The following is an 18,794-nucleotide window of genomic DNA, read 5'->3' as shown; positions in this document are numbered from 1 at the left end:
CGAAACTAGCAGGGGGAAAACGAACAGAAGGAAAAGCAAAATGACAAGACAATATAAGACAAAACATGACAGGGTTTTTGGTGCATCTGCAAGACAGAACAGCTGCCTCCCGTAAGACGAGGGGTGTTGGTCTGTGTCTATTTGTCAATAACATCTGGAGCGCAAAATCTAATATCAAAGAAGTCTCAAGGTTTTGCTCGCCTGAGGTAGAGTACCTGTCATGTTTTGTCATTTATTATCTTGTCTTGTCCCTGTGCTTCCCATTCTATTCGTTTCCCTCTGCTGGTCTTATTAGGTTCTTTCCCTCTTTCTATCCCTCTCTCTCCCCCTCCCTCTCTCACTCTCTCGCTCTCTCTTCTCTCTATCGTTCCGTTCCTGCTCCCAGCTGTTCCTATTCCCCTAATCACCATTTAGTCTTCCCACACCTGTTCCCGATCCTTTTCCCTGATTAGAGTCCCTATTTCACTCCTTGTTTCCCGTACCTGCCCCGTCGGATCCTCATTTATAATTCACCGTGCTGTGTCAATGTTTTGCCCTGTCGTGTCGTGTTTCCCTCAGATGCTGCGTGGTGAGCAGGTGTCTGAGTCTGCTAGGTTCAAGTGCCTTCCCGAGGCAACCTGCATTTCTCGATCAAGTCTCCAGTCTGTTCTTGTCTTTACGTGTAGTATTATGCTTTTTGTTTTGTAAAGTTTATTCTGGATTAAATACTCTGTTTTCGCCAAGTCGCTTTTGGGTCCTCATTCACCTGCATGACAGAAGGATCCGACCGAGGAATGGACCCAGCGACTACAGACGCTCGTAACACTGCCGTCGAGATCCAAGGAGCCATGCTCGGCAGACACGAGCAGGAATTGTCTGCTGCTCGCCATGCCGTGGAGAACCTGGCCGCTCAGGTTTCCGACCTCTCTGGACAGTTCCAGAGTCTTCGTCTCGTGCCACCTGTTACTTCCTGGCCTGCCGAGCCTCCAGAACCTAGGGTTAATAACCCACCTTGCTACTCCGGGCAGCCCACTGAGTGCCGCTCCTTTCTCACCCAGTGTGAGATTGTGTTCTCTCTCCAACCCAACACATACTCTAGAGAGAGCTCGGGTTGCTTACGTCATTTCACTCCTTACTGGCCGGGCCCGAGAGTGGGGCACAGCTATCTGGGAGGCAAGGGCTGATTGTTCTAACAATTACCAGAACTTTAAAGAGGAGATGATTCGGGTTTTTGACCGTTCAGTTTTTGGTGGGGAGGCTTCTAGGGTCCTGGCTTCCCTATGCCAAGGTGATCGATCCATAACGGATTACTCTATAGAGTTTCGTACTCTTGCTGCCTCTAGTGACTGGAACGAGCCGGCGCTGCTCGCTCGTTTTCTGGAGGGACTCCACACAGTGGTCAAAGATGAGATTCTCTCTCGGGAGGTTCCTTCCTGTGTGGACTCTTTGATTGCTCTCGCCATCCGCATAGAACGACGGGTAGATCTTCGTCACCAGGCTCGTGGAAGAGAGCTCGCATCAACGGTGTTTCCCTGCTCCGCATCGCAACCATCTCCCTCCTCTGGCTCTGAGACTGAGCCCATGCAGCTGGGAGGGATTCGCATCTCGACTAAGGAGAGGGAACGGAGGATCACCAACCGCCTGTGCCTCTATTGCGGATTTGATGGACATTTTGTTAATTCATGTCCAGTAAGAGGCCAGAGCCCATCAGTAAGCGGAGGGCTACTGGTGAGCGCTACTACTCAGGTCTCTTCATCTAGATCTTGTACTACTATGTCGGTCCATCTACGCTGGACCGGTTCGGGTGCTACATGCAGTGCCTTGATTGACTCTGGGGCTGAGGGTTGTTTCATGGACGAAGCATGGGTTCGGAAACATAACATTCCTTTCAGACCGTTAGACAAGCCTACGCCCATGTTTGCCTTAGATGGTAGTCATCTTCCCAGTATCAAATTTGAGACACTACCTTTAACTCTCACAGTATCTGGTAACCACAGTGAGACTATTTCTTTTTGATTTTTCATTCACCTTTCACACCTGTTGTTTTGGGTCATCCCTGGCTAGTATGTCATAATCCTTCTATTAATTGGTCTTGTAATTCTATCCTATCCTGGAACGTATCTTGTCATGTGAAGTGCTTAATGTCTGCCATCCCTCCCATTTCTTCTGTCCCCACTTCTCAGGAGGAACCTGGCGATTTGACAGGAGTGCCGGAGGAATATCATGATCTGCGCACGGTCTTCAGTCGGTCCCGAGCCAACTCCCTTCCTCCTCACCGGTCGTATGATTGTAGTATTGATCTCCTTCCGGGGACCACTCCTCCTCGGGGTAGACTATACTCTCTGTCGGCTCCCGAACGTAAGGCTCTCGAGGATTATTTATCTGTGTCTCTTGACGCCGGTACCATAGTGCCTTCTTCCTCTCCGGCCGGGGCGGGGTTCTTTTTGTTAAGAAGAAGGACGGTACTCTGCGCCCCTGCGTGGATTATCGAGGCTGAATGACATAACGGTTAAGAATCGTTATCCGCTTCCCCTTATGTCATCAGCCTTCGAGATTCTGCAGGGAGCCAGGTGCTTTACTAAGTTGGACCTTCGTAACGCTTACCATCTCGTGCGCATCAGAGAGGGGGACGAGTGGAAAACGGCGTTTAACACTCCGTTAGGGCATTTTGAGTACCGGGTTCTGCCGTTTGGTCTCGCCAATGCGCCAGCTGTTTTTCAGGCATTTGTTAATGATGTTCTGAGAGACATGCTGAACATCTTTGTTTTTGTCTATCTTGACGATATCCTGATTTTTTCACCGTCACTCGAGATTCATGTTCAGCACGTTCGAGTGTTCTACAGCGCCTTTTAGAGAATTGTCTCTACGTAAAGGCTGAGAAGTGTTCTTTTCATGTCTCCTCCGTTACTTTTCTCGGTTCCGTTATTTCCGCTGAAGGCATTCAGATGGATTCCGCTAAGGTCCAAGCTGTCAGTGATTGGCCCGTTCCAAGGTCACGTGTCGAGTTGCAGCGCTTTTTAGGTTTCGCTAATTTCTATCGGCGTTTCATTCGTAATTTCGGTCAAGTTGCTGCCCCTCTCACAGCTCTTACTTCTGTCAAGACGTGTTTTAAGTGGTCCGGTTCCGCCCAGGGAGCTTTTGATCTTCTAAAAGAACGTTTTACGTCCGCTCCTATCCTCGTTACTCCTGACGTCACTAGACAATTCATTGTCGAGGTTGGCCTTCAGAGGTAGGCGTGGGAGCCATTCTATCCCAGCGCTTCCAGTCTGACGATAAGGTTCATCCTTGCGCTTATTTTTCTCATCGCCTGTCGCCATCTGAGCGCAACTATGATGTGGGTAACCGTGAACTGCTCGCCATCCGCTTAGCCCTAGGCGAATGGCGACAGTGGTTGGAGGGGCGACCGTTCCTTTTGTCGTTTGGACAGACCATAAGAACCTTGAGTACATCCGTTCTGCCAAACGACTTAATGCCCGTCAAGCTCGTTGGGCGTTGTTTTTCGCTCGTTTCGAGTTTGTGATTTCTTACCGTCCGGGTAGCAAGAACACCAAGCCTGATGCCTTATCCCGTCTGTTTAGTTCTTCTGTGGCTTCTACTGATCCCGAGGGGATTCTTCCTTATGGGCGTGTTGTCGGGTTGACAGTCTGGGGAATTGAAAGACAGGTTAAGCAAGCACTCACGCACACTGCGTCGCCGCGCGCTTGTCCTAGTAACCTCCTTTTCGTTCCTGTTTCCACTCGTCTGGCTGTTCTTCAGTGGGCTCACTCTGCCAAGTTAGCTGGTCATCCCGGTGTTCGAGGCACTCTTGCGTCTATTCGCCAGCGATTTTGGTGGCCGACTCAGGAGCGTGACACGCGCCGTTTCGTGGCTGCTTGTTCGGACTGCGCGCAGACTAAGTCGGGTAACTCTCCTCCTGCCGGTCGTCTCAGACCGCTCCCCATTCCTTCTCGACCATGGTCTCACATCGCCCTAGACTTCATTACCGGTCTGCCTTTGTCTGCGGGGAAGACTGTGATTCTTACGGTTGTCGATAGGTTCTCTAAGGCGGCACATTTCATTCCCCTCGCTAAACTTCCTTCCGCTAAGGAGACGGCACAAATCATTATCGAGAATGTGTTCAGAATTCATGGCCTCCCGTTAGACGCCGTTTCAGACAGAGGTCCGCAATTCACGTCACAGTTTTGGAGGGAGTTCTGTCGTTTGATTGGTGCGTCCGTCAGTCTCTCTTCCGGGTTTCATCCCCAGTCTAACGGTCAAGCAGAGAGGGCCAATCAGACGATTGGTCGCATACTACGCAGCCTTTCTTTCAGAAACCCTGCGTCTTGGGCAGAACAGCTCCCCTGGGCAGAATACGCTCACAACTCGCTTCCTTCGTCTGCTACCGGGTTATCTCCGTTTCAGAGTAGTCTGGGTTACCAGCCTCCTCTATTCTCTTCCCAGCTTGCCGAGTCCAGCGTTCCCTCCGCTCAAGCGTTTGTCCAACGTTGTGAGCGCACCTGGAGGAGGGTGAGGTCTGCACTTTGCCGCTACAGGGCACAGACTGTGAGAGCCGCCAATAAACGCAGGATTAAGAGTCCTAGGTATTGTTGCGGCCAGAGAGTGTGGCTTTCCACTCGCAACCTTCCTCTTACGACAGCTTCTCGTAAGTTGACTCCGCGGTTCATTGGTCCGTTCCGTGTCTCCCAGGTCGTCAATCCTGTCGCTGTGCGACTGCTTCTTCCGCGACATCTTCGTCGCGTCCATCCTGTCTTCCATGTCTCCTGTGTTAAGCCCTTTCTTCGCACCCCCGTTCGTCTTCCCTCCCCCCTCCCGTCCTTGTCGAGACGCACCTATTTACAAGGTACATAAGATCATGGACATGCGTTCTCGGGGACGGGGTCACCAATACTTAGTGGATTGGGAGGGTTACGGTCCTGAGGAGAGGAGTTGGGTTCCGTCTCGGGACGTGCTGGACCGTTCACTCATTGATGATTTCCTCCGTTGCCGCCAGGATTCCTCCTCGAGTGCGCCAGGAGGCGCTCGGTGAGTGGGGGGGTACTGTCATGTTTTGTCATTTATTATCTTGTCTTGTCCCTGTGCTTCCCATTCTATTCGTTTCCCTCTGCTGGTCTTATTAGGTTCTTTCCCTCTTTCTATCCCTCTCTCTCCCCCTCCCTCTCTCACTCTCTCGCTCTCTCTTCTCTCTATCGTTCCGTTCCTGCTCCCAGCTGTTCCTATTCCCCTAATCACCATTTAGTCTTCCCACACCTGTTCCCGATCCTTTTCCCTGATTAGAGTCCCTATTTCACTCCTTGTTTCCCGTACCTGCCCCGTCGGATCCTCATTTATAATTCACCGTGCTGTGTCAATGTTTTGCCCTGTCGTGTCGTGTTTCCCTCAGATGCTGCGTGGTGAGCAGGTGTCTGAGTCTGCTAGGTTCAAGTGCCTTCCCGAGGCAACCTGCATTTCTCGATCAAGTCTCCAGTCTGTTCTTGTCTTTACGTGTAGTATTATGCTTTTTGTTTTGTAAAGTTTATTCTGGATTAAATACTCTGTTTTCGCCAAGTCGCTTTTGGGTCCTCATTCACCTGCATGACAGTACCTCATGGTAAGCTGTAGACCACACTATTTACCAAGAGTTTTCATCTATATTTTTCATAGCCAAATGGAGGGCAAGGGAGTCTATTTACGACTACAAACCAATGGCACTAAGACCACACTCAACAAGATGGATAATGCCATAAACAAACAAAAACAAGAAAAAGCTCATGCAGAGGTGCCTGCTCCTAGTGGTCGGGTACTTTAATGCTGGAAAACTTATTTGTTTTACCTCATTTCTACCAGCATGTCACATGTGCAACCAGAGTGCAACTCTAGACCGCCTTTACTCCACACACAGAGACACATACAAAACTCTCCCTTGCCCTCCATTTGGCAAATCTGACCATAATTCTATCCTCCTGATTCCTGCTTACAAGCAAAAACTAAAGCAGGTAGTACCAGTGACTCGCTCAATACGGAAGTGGTCAGATGACGCAGATGCTAAGCTACAGGACTGTTTTGCTAGCACAGACTGGAATATGTTCCGGGATTCTTCCGATGGCATTGAGGAGTATACCACATCAGTCACCTGCTTCATCAATAAATGCATTGATGACGTCGTACCCATACGTACATACTCCAACCAGAATCCATGGATTACAGGGAACATCCACACTGAGCTAAAGGGTAGAGCTGCCGCTTTCAAGGAGCGGGACTCTAACCCAGACGCTTAAAATAAATCCTGCTATGCCCTCTGACGAACCATCTAACAGGCAAAGCATCAATATAGGAATGAGATTGAAACATACTACACCGGCTCTGCTGCTCATCGGATGTGGTAGGGCTTTCAAACTATTACAGACTACAAAAGGAAGCCCACACGCGAGCTGCCCAGTGACACGAGCCTACCAGACAAGCAAAATTACTTCTATGTGCACTTCAAGGCAAGCAACCCTGAAGCATGCATGAGAGCACCAGCTGTGTGATCACACTCTCCTTAGCAGATGTGAGTAAGACAGGTCAACATTCACAAGGCCACAGGGCCAGATGGATTACCAGGATGTGTACTCAGAGCATGCACTGATCAACTGGCAAGTGTCTTCACTGACATTATTCAACCTGTCCCTGACCGAGTCTGTAATACCTATATGTTTCAAGCAGACCACCCAAGAACTCCAAGGTAACCTGCCTAAATGACTACAAACCCGTGTTACTCACGTCTGTTGACATGAAGGGCTTTGAAAGGCTGGTCATGGTTCACATCAACACCATCATCCCAGAAACCCTAGACCCACTCCAATTCATATACTGCCCCAACAGATCCACAGATGACGCAATCCCTATTGCACTCCACACTGCCCTTTTCCAACTGGACAAAATGAACACCTACATGATAATGCTGTTCATTGACTACAGCTCAGCGTTCAACCCCATAGTACCCTTTAAGCTCATCACTAAGCTAAGGACCCTGAGACTTAACACCTCCCTCTGCAACTGAATCCTGGACTAGTGGGCCGCCCCCAGGTGGTAAGAGTAGGCAACAACAAATCTGCCAAACTGATCCTCAACACGGGGGCCCCTCAGTGGTGCGTGCTTAGTCCCCGTCTGTACTCCCTGTTCAACCACGACTGCGTGGCCAAGAATGACTCCAACACCATCATTGAGTTTGCCGACAACGCAATAGTGGTAGGTCTGATCACCGACAACGATGAGACAGCCTATAGGGAGGAGGTCAGATACCTGGCAGTGTGGTGCCAGGATAACAACCTCTCCCTCAATGTGAGCAAGACAAAGGAGATGATCGTGGACTACAGAAAAAGGAGGGCCGAGCACGCCCCCATTCACATCAACGAGGCTGTAGTGGAACAGGTCGAGAGCTTCAAGTTCCTTGATGTCCACATCACCAACAAACTAGATCCCCTCCCGTGTCTGGGAGACCCTTAAGGTGGCCAACAATTGGTCCAGCATCGTCCGGGTTATGGGAGGGTTTGGCTGGCCGGGATTTCCTTGTCCTGTCGCGCTCCAGCGACTCCTTTGGTGGGCCAGGCGCTTGCAGGCTGACTTCGGTCACTAGTTGTATGGTGTTTCCTCTGACACATTGGCGCGGCTTGCTTCCGTGTTAAGCATGAGGTGTGTCAAGAAGCAGTGTGGCTTGGCAGGGTCGTTTTTGGAAGAAGCATGGCTCTGGACCTTCGCCTCTCCCGAGTCCGTACGGGAGATGCAGTGATGGGACAAGACTGTAACTACCTATTGGATATCACGCAATTGGGGAGATAAAAGGGTAAAAATAAATATACAGACTGCATTGTTGGTTTAGGGCTTGTTAGTAAGCATTTCTCGTTGTATTCTGCGCATGTGACAAATACAATTTGATTTGTTAGAAACAAACGTGTCTGCAACTGTGTAGGCCTACAGTATAAAGTGTCCAGTTGTGTGCTTTAACATCTGAATTGTAACATGTTCCACCTCTGTGCCCCCCTGACTGACAGAGCATCCCCCTCTGTGTTCAGTAGCTGTGAACATCTCTATCACACACAGTCCTCCCGCAGGGTGTACCCCTGTCCTTCTAGGTGTGAGATCGCTGTCAACTGACAGACAGACAGACAGACAGACAGACAGACAGACAGACAGACAGACAGACAGACAGACAGACAGACAGACAGACAGACAGACAGACAGACAGACAGACAGACAGACAGACAGACAGACAGACAGACAGACAGACAGACAGACAGACAGACAGACAGACAGACAGACAGACAGACAGACAGACAGACAGACAGACAGACAGACAGACTGAGATTGAAGTAAACTAAGTAAATCTATTTTCCTGTCTGTTTCTTGGAACGACTGAGGCATATTCTGTGTTCATAAACATTTTTCAATGGTGAACAGAAGTCCCACCCTGTTTCAGTCAGTTTTCTTCCATTTGATGCCTAGTGAACACATCCCAAATCTTCCACAGCTGGGGAGAGAGACAAAGGAGCTTGTCGAGCGTCGAGTGGTTAATCTACCATCACCGTTCGAGGACACCACCACCACCAGACTACCAATCATGTGTCTCCGTCCCGCCCTCCTCACACGGACAGTGTGAGACTGGACCCCACCTCTGGACCTGGGAAACCCCTCCCTGTTATTCAGCACATTTGATTATATAATGTCCCTGGAAGCAATGAGGCTATCTAAGCTTCTCTCTCTCTCTCTGTGTGAGTGGTCCTTACCACTTTTGTCAGGGTTCTCAGAAAAACCTAAAAGAAAAGTTTTCTATTTACAGTCACCAGGTTCTTGTTCGAATCACACACAGCATGTTACCCGAGTAGTAGGTAAAGCCAAGCACTGTTACCCAAGATACTGCTTTTAAATGACAAATGAGCTACACATACTGTCATGTACATAAGGTACTTTTGTATAATAATATGCCTACATACCATGGCTGGGATAGACTATGGGACGGATTAAAGAAAGCTCTGGTCAATCAAATCCTCTCCCTCTCTCCCCACCTCTTCCTCCTCTCTCTCTCTCTCTCTCTCTCTCTCTCTCTCTCTCTCTCTCTCTCTCTCTCTCTCTCTCTCTCTCTCTCTCTCTCTCTCTCTCTCTCTCTCTCTCTCTCTCTCTCTCTCTCTCTCTCTCTCTCTCTCTCTCTCGCTCTCTCTCTGGAGTCATTCGTATTCCAGAGCCTTTGAGTAAACCCCCACCCCCTCCACTCCCTGCGTTGCCACGGGAACGGCAAGAGACAGGTTCACGTGTCATCTTCCTTCAGATTCCTCCTGGCTCTGGTGTGAATTTATATTCATGCACAGCAGCAGCATCGTATACAACACAGAGACACACACAATACATACTCTCACACACAGGCGTTCTTATAAAAAAATGTACAATTATCTTCACAGATATACACACATCTAACACACACGCGCACACACGCGCGTGCACACGCGCATGCACACACGCGCACACACACACATTGATTATGGTCAAAAATAGCCATGGGCTCTTCCTAGTGTTACGATCGTGTTCCTGGTGCACAGACACAACTAGAGGGACAGACTTATCCAGCCCCGACCTAATCACAGTTACATGATTAAGTAATGACTGTCTCCCCCTCCCTCTCTGTCTCTGTAGCCAACTCTAAATATAGGCAGGTGGGTACACTACTTCCTGGGTTCTTATTGCTCTCGCCTTCAGATAATTATGTTTAATTACCCTCTCCACTAATTTGATGTGATGATCTCTCTCCGTCTCTGTGCATTTCTTCGATGACACTCCACCATCCATACAGTGTCTAGCTCTCTCTCTTCATCTCTCTGTCTCCTATTGTTTCTCCTGCAATTTCAAAACCATTTGCAGGGATAAGCATCTCGAGACAGACAAAGTTTTTTGTGTTGTGTGCTCATTTTCAGTAGGTAAAGAGGAGAGTGGCTATGTAGACAATGACATTGCTCTCTCGCTGTTGATAGAATACTAACTAGGCTCTCAGGGCTTGTGAGAAGAGAGAGAGAGAGAGAGAGAGAGAGAGAGAGAGAGAGAGAGAGAGAGAGAGAGAGAGAGAGAGAGAGAGAGAGAGAGAGAGAGAGATGGGTGGGTGGGTGGGTGGGTGGGTTGAGAATGGACAGGAAGCTGAAGCATATTCCAGTCACCCATACCTCCAGGTTTGCTATAATAATCTAAACCCAGGCATTGACAGGCAGATATTTTTCTTGATGGACATACCTTTACATAAGCGCACACACAACAAAAAAACACACTCAGAAATTAACACACACCACCTCCCAACACACCACCAACCCAGCAACACCACACTGCTGCTGAACATTTTGGCCTGAGAGAGAGAGAGAGAGAGAGAGAGAGAGAGAGAGAGAGAGAGAGAGAGAGAGAGAGAGAGAGAGAGAGAGAGAGAGAGAGAGAGAGAGAGAGAGAGAAAAAGAGCAAGCACCTGGCCTCACCCTTCTAGGATTTCACCTTTATTTAACCAGGTAGACCAGTTGAGAACAAGTTCTCATTTACAACTACGACCTGGCCAAGATAAAGCAAAGCAGTGCGACAAAAACAACAACACAGAGTTACACATAAACAAACGTACAGTCAATAACACAAAAGACAAGAAAAATGTACAGTGTGTGCAAATGTAGATGACTAGGGAGGTAGGCAATAAATAGGCCATAGAGGCAAAAATAATTACAATTTAGCATTAATACTGGAGTGATAGATGTGCAGATGTTGATGTGCAAGTAGAGATACTGGGGTGCAAAAGAGCAAGAGGGTAAGTAATAATATGGGGATGAGGTGGTTGGGTGTGCTATTTAGAGATTGGCTGTGTATAGGTACAGTGATGGGTAAGCTGCTCAGACAGCTGATGCTTAAAGTTAGAGAGGTAGATATAAGATATAAGATTTTTGCAATTTGTTCCAGTCATTTGCAGCGGAGAACTGAAAGGAAAGGTGGCCAAAGGAAGTTTTGGCTTTGGGGATGACCAGTGCAATATACCTGCTGGAGCGAAAATAATGGTGTTGCAAAAAAGGTCCAGTTGCCAGGACCACGAATACAAATTCCATCTTGACACCGTTGCCCTAGAGCACACAAAAAACTGTACATACCTCGGCCAAAACATCAGCGCCATAGGTAACTTCCACAAATCTGTGAACGATCTGAGAGACAAGTCAATAAGGGCCTTCTATGCCATCAAAAGGAACATAAAATTCTACATACCAATTAGGATCTGGCTAAAAATACAGTTATAGAACCCATTGCCCTTTATGGTTGCGAGGTCTGGGGTCACAACCAAGAATTTCACAAAATGGGACAAACACCAAATTAAGACTGCATGCAAAATTCTGGAAAAATATCGTAAACCACGTAATGTAAGACACATGCAGAGCAGAATTAGGCCGATACCCGCTAATTATCGTAATCCAGAAAAGAGCCATTAAGTTCTACAACCACCTAAAAGGAAGTGATTCCCAAACCTTCCATAACAAAACCATCACCTACAGAGAAATGAACCTGGAGAAGAGTCCCCTAAGCAAGCTGGTCCTGGGGCTCTGTTCACAAACACAAACAAACCCCACAGAGTCCCAGGACAGCAGCACAATAAGACCCAACCAAATCACGAGAAAACAAATAGATAATTACTTGACACGTTAGAAAGAATGAACAAAAAACAGAGCAAACTAGAATGCTATTTGGCCCTAAACAGAGAGAATTCCTGACCACTGTGAATGACCCAAAATTAAGGAAAGCTTTGACCATGTACAGACTCAGTGAGCACAGCCTTGCTATTGAGAAAGGCCACCGAAAGCAGACCTGGCTCTCAAGAGAAGACAGGCTATGTGCACACAACCCACAAAACAAGGTGAAAACTGAGCTGCAATTCCTAACCTCCTGCCAAATGTATGAACATGTTAGAGACACACAATTCCCTCAGATCACACAAACCCACAAAGAATTTGAAAACAAATCCAATTTTAATAAACTCTATTGGGTGAAATACCAGTGCGCGATCACAGCAGCAAGATTTGTGACCTGTTGGTACAAGAAAAGGGCAACCAGTGAAGAACAAACACCATTGTAAATACAACCTATATTTATAGTGATTTATTTTCCCTTTTGTACTTTAACTATTTGCACATCATTAGAACAATGTATAGTATGTAGACATAATATGACATTTGAAATGTCTTTATTCTTTTGGAACTTTTGTGAGTGTAATGTTTACTGTTCATTTTTTATTGTTTATTTCACTTTTGTTTATTATCTATTTCACTTGCTTTGGCAATGTAAACATATGTTTCCCATTCCAATAAAGCTCCTAAAATTGAATTGAGAGAGAGAGAGAGTCCCATGCAGACTCCCAGTCAGTCACGTCACACTCTCTCACCTCTCCTCCCCTCCCCGTGGGCCACTTCACCAGAGCTGACCTATATCCTGAGGGGGTGGCAGGCTGACTCAGGTCCTGGGTTGAGTCCCCTCTGCCTGCTGCCACCACACAGCGGCCACACAAACAGGCCCAGAGCCGTGGAGCAGCAGTGGCACGTCTGCTCGCTGCATGGGGACGAGTAGGGGGACGAGGAGGAGGGTTTTTTGTGTCTGTAACATGGACCCCATCTGGGATGGGCCCTGGCCATCACCATGGCGACCCTCCGACACAGAGGGTCTCCGTCTGGGCGATAGACACCAGACCCTGTCTCTGTCCGCATCCTTGTCCACACTGCCATTTATCTCCACGAAGATGAAAGCATTGATTGAGGCATGACGCATTGCAAATGCCTCATCATCATATAGCTAACACCCTAGCAGTACATCTGTTACTGTGCAAGTGTTATTTCCTGGGTGTTTTGGATGCAACTTTTGACACACTTTACATAGCTGTTAAGAAAGGACAAAGAGTCTGGTTATGAATTAGATGCAGAAAAAAAACACAAAGCTAACGTAGCTAACAGCTAACCCGCTAACAAAGGGGCCAAGTGTCCTCTTTACTCAATGTTCCAGTAAACCACCAAGGTTTAAGCCCATGGAAAGCCTCAGGCCAGAATGGGGCTGCATTTTAAAAACAACATTGGAGCTTTGGATTGTAGGGAACATAGCACGGTTAGCGTGATTAGCGCATACATGCACTCCTGTGTCAGTCAGAGCCTACAGACAAGTACTGTCTCCACTAATGATCTATTTCACAAACGTCATCGACTGATTGGGGCACAAATAGAACAATGTTGAGGGGAGCTTGTGTCCATTCACACCAGGGTTGTTTTCATTAGGGCACACAACAGAGTTTTTGTTGTTGTATGTTTCTCAACAGAAAATGTCAATTAATGCTGATCATCATCACCATCAATACATTTAATCAAGAGCACATACATTTGCATGGAACCACACTTTACAGTGCAAGGAACCATTTTTTGTTGTTGAATACTTTGAGAAATTGTCAAGGTTGTCTACACAGACAGAAATAATTTACCCTGGCTGGTGTGGCTGCTTACTGTTTGAGCTAGGAAAAAAACAACAGAGCTGCTGGGAGGGGGCAGAGGGAGACAAGGAGAGGGGGCGGAGGGAGACAAGGAGAGGGGGCAGAGGGAGACAAGGAGAGGGGGGCGGAGGGAGACAAGGAGAGGGGGCAGAGGGAGACAAGGAGAGGGGGCAGAGGGAGACAAGGAGAGGGGGCGGAGGGAGACAAGGAGAGGGGGCAGAGGGAGACAAGGAGAGGGGGCGGAGGGAGACAAGGAGAGGGGGCGGAGGGAGACAAGGAGAGGGGGCAGAGGGAGACAAGGAGAGGGGGCAGAGGGAGACAAGGAGAGGGGGCAGAGGGAGACAAGGAGAGAGGGGGCAGAGGGAGACAAGGAGAGGGGGGCGGAGGGAGACAAGGAGGGGGGGCAGACAAGGAGAGGGGGCAGAGGGAGACAAGGAGAGGGGGCAGAGGGAGACAAGGAGAGGGGGACAGAGGGAGACAAGGAGAGGGGGCAGAGGGAGACAAGGAGAGGGGGGCAGAGGGAGACAGGAGGGGGGCAGAGGGAGACAAGGAGAGGGGGGCAGAGGGAGGGAGACAAGGAGACAAGGAGGGGGGGCAGAGGGAGACAAGGAGAGGGGGGCAGAGGGAGACAAGGAGAGGGGGACAGAGGGAGACAAGGAGAGGGGGCAGAGGGAGACAAGGAGAGGGGGCAGAGGGAGACAAGGAGAGGGGGCAGAGGGAGACAAGGAGAGGGGGCAGAGGGAGACAAGGAGAGGGGGCAGAGGGAGACAAGGAGAGGGGGCAGAGGGAGACAAGGAGAGGGGGCAGAGGGAGACAAGGAGAGGGGGGCGGAGGGAGACAAGGAGAGGGGGGCAGAGGGAGACAAGGAGAGGGGGCAGAGGGAGACAAGGAGAGGGGGCAGAGGGAGACAAGGAGAGGGGGACAGAGGGAGACAAGGAGAGGGGGCAGAGGGAGACAAGGAGAGGGGGGCAGAGGGAGACAGGAGAGGGGGCAGAGGGAGACAAGGAGAGGGGGCAGAGGGAGACAAGGAGAGGGGGGCAGAGGGAGACAAGGAGAGGGGGCAGAGGGAGACAAGGAGAGGGGGCAGAGGGAGACAAGGAGAGGGGGGACAGAGGGAGACAAGGAGAGGGGGCAGAGGGAGACAAGGAGAGGGGGCAGAGGGAGACAAGGAGAGGGGGGCAGAGGGAGACAAGGAGAGGGGGCAGAGAGAGACAAGGAGAGGGGGCAGAGGGCGACAAGGAGAGGGGGGCAGAGGGAGACAAGGAGAGGGGGCAGAGGGCGACAAGGAGAGGGGGCAGAGGGAGACATAGGGAGAGAGAGAGAGAGAGACAGAGGAGAGAGAGAGAGAGAGAGAGAGAGAGAGAGAGAGAGAGAGAGAGAGAGAGAGAGAGAGAGAGAGAGAGAGAGAGAGAGAAGGAGAAGGGAAGTCAGAGGTAGAGAGGAAAGGAGAGGCACATACCCAGCAGCCCTCTGTGATGCCCTGTGCTGACAGTCCAATACTGCTGCAGCGCTGAGCGTCTTTTACCTAGAGTGGAAACACTATTGATCGTACTGCCATCCGGTGCTGAAAAGGTTTCAAAAAACGTTTTGTCTTATGTTATTTAGCTAGCTAGCTTGTGGCTTGTGTGTGTTTGTGAGTATGTGTCCTGCTGGGAGAGGAATGAAACCTTGATAGAAATTATGCAAATATTACAGACAATGGCAAGGGCTACAGGGAGGGGTTTTTGGAGGGGGTAATCACACCAGGTTGAACACAATATTGGCTTCTAGCGAAATTAGCTCTCTGGTTTTTCAATGGAATTTCAGTTGTGTGTCACATCATCTCGAATTTTCAGAGTTAGGTTTCGATAGAATTTAAACCAATTATAGATTTGGTTTAGCTTATTTAGCATAAACACAACTCTAAATTACTGATCCTCAGAACTACTAATACTCTCAACACACCTTGGCCTGCATTCTGTTTCTGTCATGGCCTGATCTGTTTCACCTGTTCCTCTGATTGTCTCCACCCCCTCCAGGTGTCACTTATTTCCCCCAGTGTATTTATCCCTGTATTTATCCCTGTCTTGCTGTGCCAGTTCGTCTGTATGTTTAGTCAAGTCAACCAGAGTGTTTTCCCCATACTCCTTTTGCTATTCTCCTTTTTCTAGTCCTCCCAGTTTTGACCTTTGCCTGTTTCTGGACTCTGTACCCGTCTGCCTGACCATTCTACCTGCCTTGAACACAAGCCTGTCTGCCACTCTGTACCTCCTGGACTCTGATCTGGTTTTGACCTTTTGCCTGTCCATGACCATGCTCTTGCCTACCCCTTTGGATTATTAAACATCGTAAGACTCCAACCATCTGACTCCTGTGTCTGCATCTGGGTCTCGCCTTGTGGCTTGATAGTTTCACTGTAAAGACAGAGGTCTTACCCCAGCTGAAATTGTTGCAACCCCTATTACTAGCCTATTCAACCTCTCTTTCGTATTGTCTGAGATCCCCAAAGATTGGAAAGCTGCCACAGTCATCCCCCTCTTCAAAGGGGGAGACACTCTAGACCCAAACTGATATAGACGTTTATCCATCCTGCCCTGACTTTCTAAAATCTTCGAAAGCCACGTTAATAAACAGATCACTGACCATTTCGAATCCCACCATACCTTCTCCACTATGCAATACGGTTTCCGAGCTGGTCATGGGTGCACCTCAGCCTCGCTCAAGGTCTAAAACGATATCATAACCGCCATCGATAAAAGACAGTACTGTGCAGCCGTCTTCATCAACCTGGCCAAGGCTTTTGACTCTGTCAGTCACCACATTCTTATCGGCAGACTCAATAGCCTTGGCCTCTCAAATGACTGCCTCGCCTGGTTCACCAACTACTGCTCAGATAGAGTTCAGTGTGTAAAATCGGAGGGCCTGTTGTCTGGCCCTCTGGCAGTCTCAATGGGGGTGCCACAGGGCTCAATTCTTGGGCCCTCTTTTCTCTGTATATATCAATGATGTCGCTCTTGCTGCTGGTGATTCTCTGATCCACCTCTACGCAGACGACACCATTCTGTATACATCTGGCCCTTCTTTGGACACTGTACTAACCTCCAAACGAGCTTCAATGCCATACAACACTCCTCCCATGGCTTCCAACTGCTTTTAAATGCTAGTAAAACTAAGTATATGCTCTTCAACCGATTGCTGCCCGCACACTCCCGCCCGACTAGCATCACTACTCTGGACGTTCTGACTTAGAATATGTGGACAACTACAAATACCTAGGTGTCTGGTTAGACTGTAAAGTCTCCTTCCAGACTCACATTAAGCATCGCCAATCCAATATTAAATCTAGAATCGGCTTCATATTTTGCAACAAAGCCTCCTTCACTCAAGCTGCCAAACATACCCTAGTAAAACTGACTATCCTACAGATCCTTGACTTCAGCGATGCCATTTACAAAATAGCCCCCAACACTCTACTCAGCAAACTGGATGCAGTTTATCACAGTGCCATCTGTTTTGTCACCAAAGACCCATATACTACCCACCACTGCGACCTGTATGCTCTCGATGGCTGGCCCTCACTCTACATATTCGTCGCCAAACCCACTGGCTCCAGGTCATCTATAAGTCTTTGCTAGGTACAGCCCCGCCTTATCTCAGCTCACTGGTCATCATAGCAACACCCACCTGTAGCACGCGCTCCAGCAAGTATATTTCACTGCTCATCCCCAAAGCCAACACTTCCTTTGGCCGCCTTTCCTTCTCTGCTGCAAATAACTGGAACGAATTGCAAAAATCACTGAAGCTGGAGTCTTATATCTCCCTCACTAACTTTAAGCATCAGTTATCAGAGTACCTGTACACAGCCAATCTGTAAATAGCACACCCAACTACCTCATCCCCATATTATTACTTACCCTCTTGCTCCTTTGCACCCCAGTATTTCTACTTGCACATCATCATCTGCACATTTATCACTCCACTATTAATGCTGAATTGTAATTACTTCACCTCCATGGCCTATTTATTGCCTACCTCCCTAATCTTCTACATTTGCACACACTGTACATAGATTTTTCTATTTTTTTTCTATTGTGTTATTGACTGTATGTTTGTTTGTGTAACTCTGTTGTTTTTGTCACACTGCTTTGCTTTATCTTGGCCAGGTCACAGTTGTAAATGAGAACTTGTTCTCAACTGGCCTACCCGGTTAAATAAAGGTGAAATAAAAAAATGTAATAAATAAATAAAAAACATCTCACCACCATGAAGAGTCTGGGTCTGAACTACTGACACAATCTTTTCATTGGGCCAATCACCTTCTTAAATAGTAAATAAATCAGGTAAAATGGCCTCCTAACTCTGGACCTAGATTAAGACTAGTCCTGGATTAAAAATGATGTTCCATGTAGAATCTCCATTGAAATAGCTTTTTAGTCGAGAACTAGTTTTACATCATCTGTGTAGGGGAAACTGGCCCTGTTCTTTAGACTAGATTGAATTATCAGTGTAGTTATTCTCCATTTGCTTTGTTCTGAATCTGAACTTTCTCATTTCATAGTCTACCTCCTCCTCAAAGTACAACAAAGTGGTGGAATACGGAGCTTATCCAACAAGTGAATAGTTCAAGTTTATTTCACATATTAACTAAGGAGCAGCTCCAAAGGCCAGGGTTCCACGAGGCCATGGGCCAAGTAAAACACAGGAAGTTGAATCGAGAGTCAAAATCCCTTGTATGGAGGTGTGGTGAGAGCTGGCCTGTGCTGACCTATGGGCCCAGTAATATGTGGGTTTGATGGGTGAACATCTGACATATCACTCTCTGCTTTTTGATGAGGGCTACCATGGGGATACAGTCCAACAAGCCCTTGGTGGAACCACGATTGAGTTACCGAAAGACAGGCTGTATTTACCAGAACGAAGAGAGGTGGAGGAAGGGAGGAGGGGCAGTGGAAGGGAGAGAGAGAGAGACAGAAGAAAAGATAGCAGACAGCGAGAGAGAGAGAGTGAGAGAGGGGAGGGAGACAAATAGAGACACAGAGGATAGACAGAAGAGAAAAGGGGAGGAAGGATGATAGCAAAGAGATAGAGGGAGGGAGAGAGTGAGAAGACAATAAAAAAAGAAATAGAGAGATTGGAAGAGAAAGACAGAGTTAGAAAGAGAAAGACAGCAGGAGAGAGAACGAGAGAAAGAGATGCACAGCTGCGACCGTTCCCCATGCTCTCGGAGGAGCCGTCACCGGCACAGCTGCGCAGATGCTAGTGTGATCTGCTACGCTGAGCAGAAGCATTACTGCTCTGCACCACAGCACGCATACACAAACAGACAGACACCCGGCACATGCACAATACACACACA

Source organism: Oncorhynchus gorbuscha, linkage group LG23 (assembly GCF_021184085.1).
Source record: "Oncorhynchus gorbuscha isolate QuinsamMale2020 ecotype Even-year linkage group LG23, OgorEven_v1.0, whole genome shotgun sequence".
NCBI classification, from domain to species: domain Eukaryota; kingdom Metazoa; phylum Chordata; class Actinopteri; order Salmoniformes; family Salmonidae; genus Oncorhynchus; species Oncorhynchus gorbuscha.
This window is presented reverse-complemented; position numbering follows the sequence as displayed.